The sequence below is a fragment of the Egretta garzetta genome, unplaced genomic scaffold (genome assembly GCF_000687185.1).
Source record: "Egretta garzetta isolate BGI_Z169 unplaced genomic scaffold, ASM68718v1 scaffold187, whole genome shotgun sequence".
Lineage (NCBI taxonomy): Eukaryota > Metazoa > Chordata > Aves > Pelecaniformes > Ardeidae > Egretta > Egretta garzetta.
The window spans coordinates 816,573-825,132 of NW_009260342.1; positions in this window are offsets into that span (position 1 = coordinate 816,573).

The following is an 8,560-nucleotide window of genomic DNA, read 5'->3' on the forward strand; positions in this document are numbered from 1 at the left end:
GCCTCTGTCCCCCCAGGCCTTGTGTCTTATGGGCCAGCGAAGGAAGAAATAGAAAAAACCCTATTAAATCCACAGAGCACCCACCCTAATTATATATTTTTGGCTATTTTTACATTTTGCTGATGGGCTGTATTTGTGCGAGCAAATGGTGCTGGGAATGCAGAAGGGAAACTGCGTGCGGTGATGCTCAGAGCAGCTGTGCCAGGAAAGTCATTAATGGTGTGGCAGCAGTTTTTTTGGGGGGGCAACATCACCCAGAAATACAGTGTCCTGTCCCCCAGCATCATCTGCACCCCCTTTTTTATTGCTTAGCAACATCAACATAGCAAATGCAAACTGTGCCCCAGGGGCGGCTGCGGGGCAGGTGCAGGGACATCAGATCCGCACAACAGGGATGATGCCAGCAGTTTTAGCTCCAGCATTTGTTGGAGATAATTTAATATTTGGATGGTCCAACAACATTTTTATTTTCATGCCAGTTTTGGTGAATTGCTTTGGTTAAAAGGAATACCCCCAACACTGCCTGGAAAGATGCTTGAAAATTTAAAGCATTTCTTTCTCCAGCCAGACATTGTGTATTAAATTTTTTCTGAAGTCACTGAAGATGCAAAAATGAAGTGAATGTTTTGTTTTGGGCAAGAAATGTTTTAATCTACCCAGAGCACATAGATATGTATGTGTCCATATATATTTATAAGCATCTATCGCGTTTTCTTTTCCTGAACACTAGATAAACCACAAGCCCTGCTTTTTGGGGCATATGGAAAACCGGAAAATCAGATTTATCTGGAGTTCAGACTGGGACACTTCCTTAATGTCAACCAACAAATCATCAAGAAAGGAGTCTGCTGCCTGCTTCCTCAGCATGGCAGGGGCAGGCAGATATTAGCTAACACCCCGGGGGCCCCCGGGGCTGGCTGATTGGAGCTGTGATGTGTTCCCTGCCGGAGCTCGCCTGGCAGGAGCCAGACCGCTGCGATAGATTTGCTCCCGTCTGCTGCTAATGATGGGAGCGAGCCTGGCGCATAGTGGTGTGTGAAGCAGGTGGGAAGCCTCTGAGCATATTATTTGGGCTTTTAAGTCAAAAAGTGTGTTGGAGGTTTCCCATAAGCCAACCCCCTCCCTGCTCCTGCTGGATGGTTTTCAAGGCTCCCAAAGCCCCCCTGGAGATACCCAAGTGCTCAGTGCAGATGGTGCCTGCTCCATGTCACTGCAAGGTGCAGCCCTTGCAAGCTTTCCTCCTGCTCACCGAGCTCATAGGGAAGGACGTTCAGCTCCGTGGTGTCCCCGGTTGGCTTCCTAAGCATACGCTTTCCAACATACGCTTTCCACACAGCTGGGACAACAGGGTGAACTGAAAGCTCTGAAGCTCAACCCTGCTTTTTTTTTTAGACCTCCCAAGAGAGGCTGCAGCACTCGCTGGTTTAGAGCAACCCATCACTCCTGTGCATCAGCATTGCTACTAGCTCTACATTGGCATTGCTGCTGGGTGCCACTGTCCTCCAGCCATGGCAGGTGAGGACACATGTGTCAAGATGCATGCCTTGCTTTTGCTTTGCTTCATTATCCAGCAAGAAGCTCTTGTGATTTGGCCATCTCATCAGAATGCACTTGTGTTGCATCAGCCACTACCTGAGAATTAGTGGAAGTAATTGGGTCAGCTCCTCAGCAGCTTGAAACTGCTGCAAATTCGGTGTCATGAGGCTGATTTGCACCAGTAGGACCCTCCTGAGCAGATGCAGAGATGCAGCATGTCCTACAGACCCAATCCCCTCCTGCAGTTTTCTGGGTGGGGGTGGAAGAGCACTGGCTCCCAGTTATTACTAACCTAATGATGTGCAGTTTATCTGCTTAAAAAGGTTTTCATTCCATTCATTCCCTGGGCTTCATGGCCTTGCTATGTGCAAACAAACGTAGTGCTCTCCCTGATCAACTCCTTCCGTATCCTCTGCCTCATTACAGTCCTTGCCTCCCCTCTAAACCCATCCTCCTGCGGGCTTTCAAGGGAATTGAAGAAGATGGAAAGCTTAGAGGAGTGAAGCATCATGTTCCTGGTGATGCTGGATCTCATCCTGAGGTTGGTCAGTTGAAGGCCAGACCTTGCAGACTCATGGCGCCGGAGCTGAGGACCAATACCAATACCTGCGCTGTGCCGGAGAAACCCGACCGAGTCATTTCATGCCGTCACAAGGCAGCCCTTGGAGAGGGAATGATTTTTGCCCCACTGACTAATTACATATTTAAGGATGAAATACTTTGATGCTTTTACCAGTGTTCCCTAACTATATGTGGAGGAAGAAATCTATAGTTCCCCCAACTGACTGTAAATTCTGCCGGCTTAATAATTCATGCACGCCTCTGTAATTGCAGCCTACGTTATATCTTTCTTTCATTACATATTCTTTTATTGAATTGCCGTGGCATATATCAATAGCCTCTAAAAGCTCCCACAGGAAAGCAGGCAGCGGCTTAGCGCAAAGGTTTCGGGGGGGAATCTCCTTTCGTTTTCCCATTAACAGGTAAAGCCCGGATCTGGTGGGTCTGACTTCACATCGTCTCATTCCACCACTGCCTCCCGGCTGCTCCCCTGCGAAGCCTGGAGAGTCACTGGGGTGAATCTCATTTTTGCAAGGGTTCTGACTCTAATCCGAGCCCACCACAGCATTTTACTGAGCAAATTATGGCATTGGCTGTCTTCATTTATTTGTCTTTACAGGTGGCAGCAGCTAGATTATCAGTTCCCCCATCCAAGGCACTGTTCCTGAACCATACACTGCAAAAAGTGCTTGCTCGGTGCTAAATTCACTCCTGTGACCAACTTGCAAAAGTGGGTACATAATTTTGCAATGAAAGCCAAGGTGGACGCCTAACTCCTCAATGAAAGCCATTAGCAGTGGGCTTGGGCAGTGGCCCAGCTGCTGCCTGTACCTCTTTGCTTGTGACTGGTCCCAGGGCTCTGTGGGCGATGCCGAGATGCAGGTGCAGGCTGCGAACCTGCGGCACAGCCCACCATGGCTGATGGTTAGATGCTTTCCTCCGGCCTCTAACTCCAATATAAAGACCCACAGTGTTCAGTGTCCTACAGGAGGGTGACCTGCTCCCCTCCTGGGTCCATACGTGCCACCCTGGTCCTGCAGTGCCTGAACTGCCAAGACTGAGCTCTTCCATGCCTACTCATGAAGCTGGATGTGTGGTTTGAGTTCTGGCAGGTGAGTATTTGGTAGCCTGTCCCTCTGAGCACTAATATTTGATGTCTGTTGGAGATGGCCTCAGCTGCCCCACTGCTTGGACAACCCCATCCCTTGGGATTCCCTGCCCATGAAAGGGCATCACATCCAGGGCTTGACACCCTATATTTATTCACACTCAGTTATGAAATAAATCCCCCCTCAGTGGCTCTGTATGTTGCAGAAAGGTTTATTTTATCCTTACGCAGAGTCTCTGGGCACTAAAGCAGTTTTACGAGGGAGAGCCTGGGAGCAGAGGCTGGAACAGCTCCTAGGGCTCTCCCCTGAGTTGCCATTTGCCCGTAATGATGCTCCTGGGGCCATCGCTCCTGGCCCATGCCTGAGGAGACATTCAATTTCTAAAGAAAGGTTATGGGATGGGACCAGGCCTTTCTGAGGTGCTCCCCTTCAGTGCTAGAGCTGTGCACCCTGTTTCTGAGTCCCACAACATCTACTCTGCCTGCCCCGCTGGCTCCTGAAGGCTCTGCCGGAGATGCTTGGAAGCCATAAAGGAGGAATTAACCATAATTACGGAGCATTGCAGGGCGTAAACACCCTCTAAATCCTCTTTAATTACATGGGAGCACTTAATTACATGGCAACTGGAATGTAAGCGCAAAAATAAATATGATTTCATTTTTATCTTCAGCAGGGGCACTGGTAATTAATTTTGGAGAGCAACGCAGAACCCAGCTGAATGTGGGCATGATGTGGACCCCACACGCACAGTACTGCAGAGGTGCTGCTACCTGGGATTGTCAAACCTCCCTTCTCCCTCTCTGACAGCCATGGCTTTGCCATCCTTTCCCACTCTCCCCTTGGTGGTATCCCTCTTTTCTGTCCATCCATGCATGGGCAGAGACTTGCAGATGTCAGGGTAAGGCAGGACAGAGCGGTGGGGGACCCACTCATCCTCCAGCATGGAGAAAAACAAGCATAAGAGCTTCCATGGCTAATTCATCCCAGGTAAATGACTCTGTGAACCCACAGCCTGTAACCAGTGGGACCTGGATCACTCTCAGCCATGGGCACAAGGGTTTTTTTACCCATTTGCTCCCAGCACACAGCTCGGGTGCTGGCAGCAAGTCCTCATGCTTGTGTTGCTGATGCTTGGCTGTCATGTTGCATTAGGGTCTACGAGTCAACCTGGAGCTCCTCAGGGCTTAGCCGATGGGGATGCAAACAACCCAGCTTGGGATGCTCTGTCGCCAAAACACTGCCCCCCATTACCCCCAGTGCAGGTGGAACACCCAGCTTGATGAAAATGAAGGAGCGTACGACAATGTGCAAAGTCACGTTGAAGAAACCGGAGGCGCCATGACCTTCATTGCCCAATATAATCCCTGCATGCTGCCAGCACCACCGTGAAATGCATAACAGTGATGCGTATCAGGAAAGGAAAATCCCTGCTATTATCACAGCTTTTTTTTTTTTTACCATGATTAGGGAATTGTGGCATTTTGCCCTGGGAAACCTGAGCGGAGGCACCCAGGAATTCGGTTTGCTTCAGTCTTGAAGCCTTAGAAGTAAAACCACCCGCTGAAGTCAAATGAGCACAATTTTTAAATTTGCTTTTCAGTTTGCCTAGTCATTTATACCCTAACTTGAAGTTGGGGGAATGGAAAAGAAACGCTCATCTAATGTGGTTTTGCATTCGTTTTCCTCCCGCATGTGTATTTTTACACCGCAGAGGTGAAGCAGAGCTGATGTGATCGTGAGGTCGTGCACGCTGTGGCTTTTCCCCAACTGCTTTATAACTCCTGTACTGGAAAAAATCAGATTTTTCTCCCCTTTAAATATATTGCTCAAACTAAACTATGTGTTACGGCTGATTTACACACATATGCAACCCAGCAGGCAGCAGCAGGGATCGCACTGTTTGAACCCTCCAACAACTGATATTTTCTACTCGCCTTCCCATTGTAATTTTCCCTGAATATTCAGAGCAGCAGCAGAGACTTGTGCAATAGACTTGGGGCTGGAGCAAATCTGCCACGGTGCAGCTGGCTGTTGCTAGAGGGTGGTTTTGCTTGGGCAGAACTTGTCCCAGGTCCATTTTGGGGACCTGCAGGGTCTCCTTGGGAGGGGACAGCCTTGGGGCAACCACTGCAAAGAGCCTGCAAATGTTTTCTATCATCTCCCATAAAAAAGACAGCTGAAGAGAGCATGAGCAAGCCGGAGCAGAGAAATGAATTGTAGTCCTGCTGCAGAGACTTCATTTGATAAATAATGTATATAGAGTTTGCAGTAATAACCGCTTTTTTCCAACCCACGCAGTCAGGCTGGGTTTGACACATCCTGGATGTATTCCTTCTTCCAGGCAGTGAATGGGATGACAGGCGCTCGCTTGCGTGGTGGGGAAGGCAGGGCAGGCAGGGCCAGGCTCTGTTGTGTCAGATAGGTTAATCTGGGGCTTTTCTCACTCCTGACGAGCCGCATGTGAGTATGTATGGAGAGGAGGAGGCGTTTCCAGACACTGCAGGAGGAAAGAGATGGTCTGGGGGGCACAGCATTTAGTGAAACTCCTGAGGTTAACATGTGCCACAGACATACGGCTGAGAGGAGACGTATAGCCCTGAGTGGGACTGGCTGCCCTGACACCAGGATGTTGCCCCTGACCTGCCTTGCCAGCCCTGGTTCAGCTCAATGCTGGAGATGTGGCTTCCCCACTCCAGGATCACCTCCCTCCTCCCTCCGCTGGTAAGGGGGGGTCTTCCTCTGAAATCTCTTTTTTTGGCTTTGAGCATGCTTTCCAAGGAGCATGTGGCATTGCCTCCAGGTGGGCTGCTCCAGGAAAGATGGGACCTTGGAGATGCCCAGCTAAATCACCCCTGGTTTATCCCTGCACATCACTGGGAGTGAGGATTTCCCTTTGCGATCACATGCTGCTGTTACAACAGTGCGAAGTGAGATGGCTGCACTGCCTCACCTCCCCAGTTTGCCATCCCTTTGACCCTAAGAGCCATCGTGGTGCGGCAACCCAACCCATCACCCAGACTTTTGGGTCTGAGGAGCTGGCTGGGTGCCTGCACAGATCCCCCAGTGCCACTAGAGGTATATAAAATGGCTTTAATCAAGGCACACCAGAGAGAAGGCTCTTCAATCATTTTTATGGCAGGCTTTGAACATTTCTATTGGAGCAATTTGGTTAAAAATAGATTTGCTTCTGTTGGACTTTGGAGGAAGACCTAGGCTACCATATTAATGAAGGTGAGTGGGAAAACCCATCTCTCTCCCTGTTTAACATACCTGTGGAAGAACTGGAAATAGCCTCAGTGCTTTTATTGCAGGGAAAACCAAGATCCTTGGGAAGGGAAAAGAGCTGTAGTCAACGTGGGCTTGCACCAACTGAAGATCTGGGTCAGGATGGGGTTTTATTGCCCTATAATAGGTAAGTACTTCATTAAGGAGTGGATATAAATGCATAACATAATTTTATTGAGCCTGGAGCTGGTGCAGGGCATGGGAGCTTGGAAGCAAGCCCACTGCTTTGTGATGTTTTTTAAGCTAGAGCTTGGTTTTGCTCACTTTAGTCCTCCCACTAGTATTGGAAGTTTGGGGGTTAGACAGTTCACAAATGCGTGCTTAAAATTAATTTTAAGGCTGTTTTTTTGTGCTGAAGAACTGTGTGGAGGTGTAAGACTCAGGATGAAGAAGACCCCTTCAGTCCTGTGACAGACAGTGATGTGATATATCCCCTTTCATGAACGGGTCAAAATTCATCTTTGGGTTGATTCCCACGGTGCCCAGTGTCTCAGAAGGCTGGCTCAGCACCTTGTATTTCTGAAACTGTTATAATTTCTAAGCTAAAATCAACCAGTCTGTTGAAACCCACTTTCTTGCCTGCCTTTACTGCCCTCCTTCACTTCTGATCAAACAGATAGATAAATAGTGATAAATAACATGTTGTGGCCAATTGCAGCACTGTGGGAAGATGGGAAATAGCCAAAAATATTTGCAGAGTTGGAGCAAAGTAATTTGGAAGTGAGGGATTGTTGGCTCCATCCTATTCCTGTAGAAAGTGAGGAGCAAATACCCCTTGATGCCTGCTGAGAGCAGGACAGCCCTATCCTGGCAAATTCGACCTGCTAATTGAGATGGACATGGACTGCTTCTCACACACCTTAAACAGAGCAAATAAGAGAGCGTTCAGAGAGATGCCTTGGTATGTGGCTGTACCTGGTCACTCCCTGGCTTCTTCTACCCACCACCAGCCTGTAATAGGCCATGCAATGAGGCCTATACAATTGCAATTTCCCCTTCAAAATCAGAAGCATTAGGTACTGTGGTGCCTCTGCTACCTGTAATGCTGAGCTGTGGTTGCTGAGCAGGGTAGGGAGGATGGCATTGCAGAGGATGGGGCTGTTTTGCTGGGTCTGGCAGCTGGGCATCCCTGGAAAACTTCTGGTGAGGCCACCAGCTGGGAAGGCTTGAGATGGATCATGGTAGGACTGGTCAGACCTCCATGGTTCTGCCGAAATTCAAAGTGTTGCAGCAGGACTGCAAACTCTGGGGTCGAAGCCTCCGAGAGATTTGTGCAAGAAGCTCTGCATGGGAAAATGAGTGGGAAACAGCAGAAGAAACTCTGTTCACCTTAACTGGCAAGGCAGGGTCCCACCTGGGAACAGCCTTGGGTGATTCTTTGCTGCAAGGGACAGATGCACTGACATCGCAGAGTGGTCCTCCTTGAGAGGGGGACAATAGCAAGGTATTACCCCAACACTTGCACATGTGTAGGATGTCTCCAGTTGGGTCTTGCACTGGGTTAGGGGATTCTCCTGGGTTAGGAGGTCACCGTGAGGCTTTCAAGCAGGCTTGTGTTCTGGCAGAGCTATTTCCATTTGGAAGGACTGTTTCACCTTTTTGAATATCATTTGTTTATTTGGTGTGGCTGAGAAGGTAGGGTGCACCAAACAGCAGTCAGGCATTTAATCCCCATCCTTACCCTGGCTGTGCTGTTTCATGCTGGATACCTCTTGCTGCTGCCACTGCTGCTTATGTCCTTTGAAAAACAGGGGTAATATTGGGCTATCTCCCTATGAAATGTTGAGGTGACAGCTTAATGAATACTGCCATGAGCTGGTGGAAATTCACTTCTGTGCAGAGGTGCCAATCTAATTTTCCACTCTAGATAGATATTTAATAACCCAAAGTTGTCTTACTCCGGTGGGATTATCTATGGAGCATTTTTCTTCCACAAAGTCCAAAATACTCTACTACAATGTGTGTGAGAAATGAAAACAGAAAACCTTATAACAGGCCCCTCAGACACAAGCTTAGTTGGGCAGGTGACAGAGAAAACTCCACTGCCAAAACTATGAAAAAAAGATTAA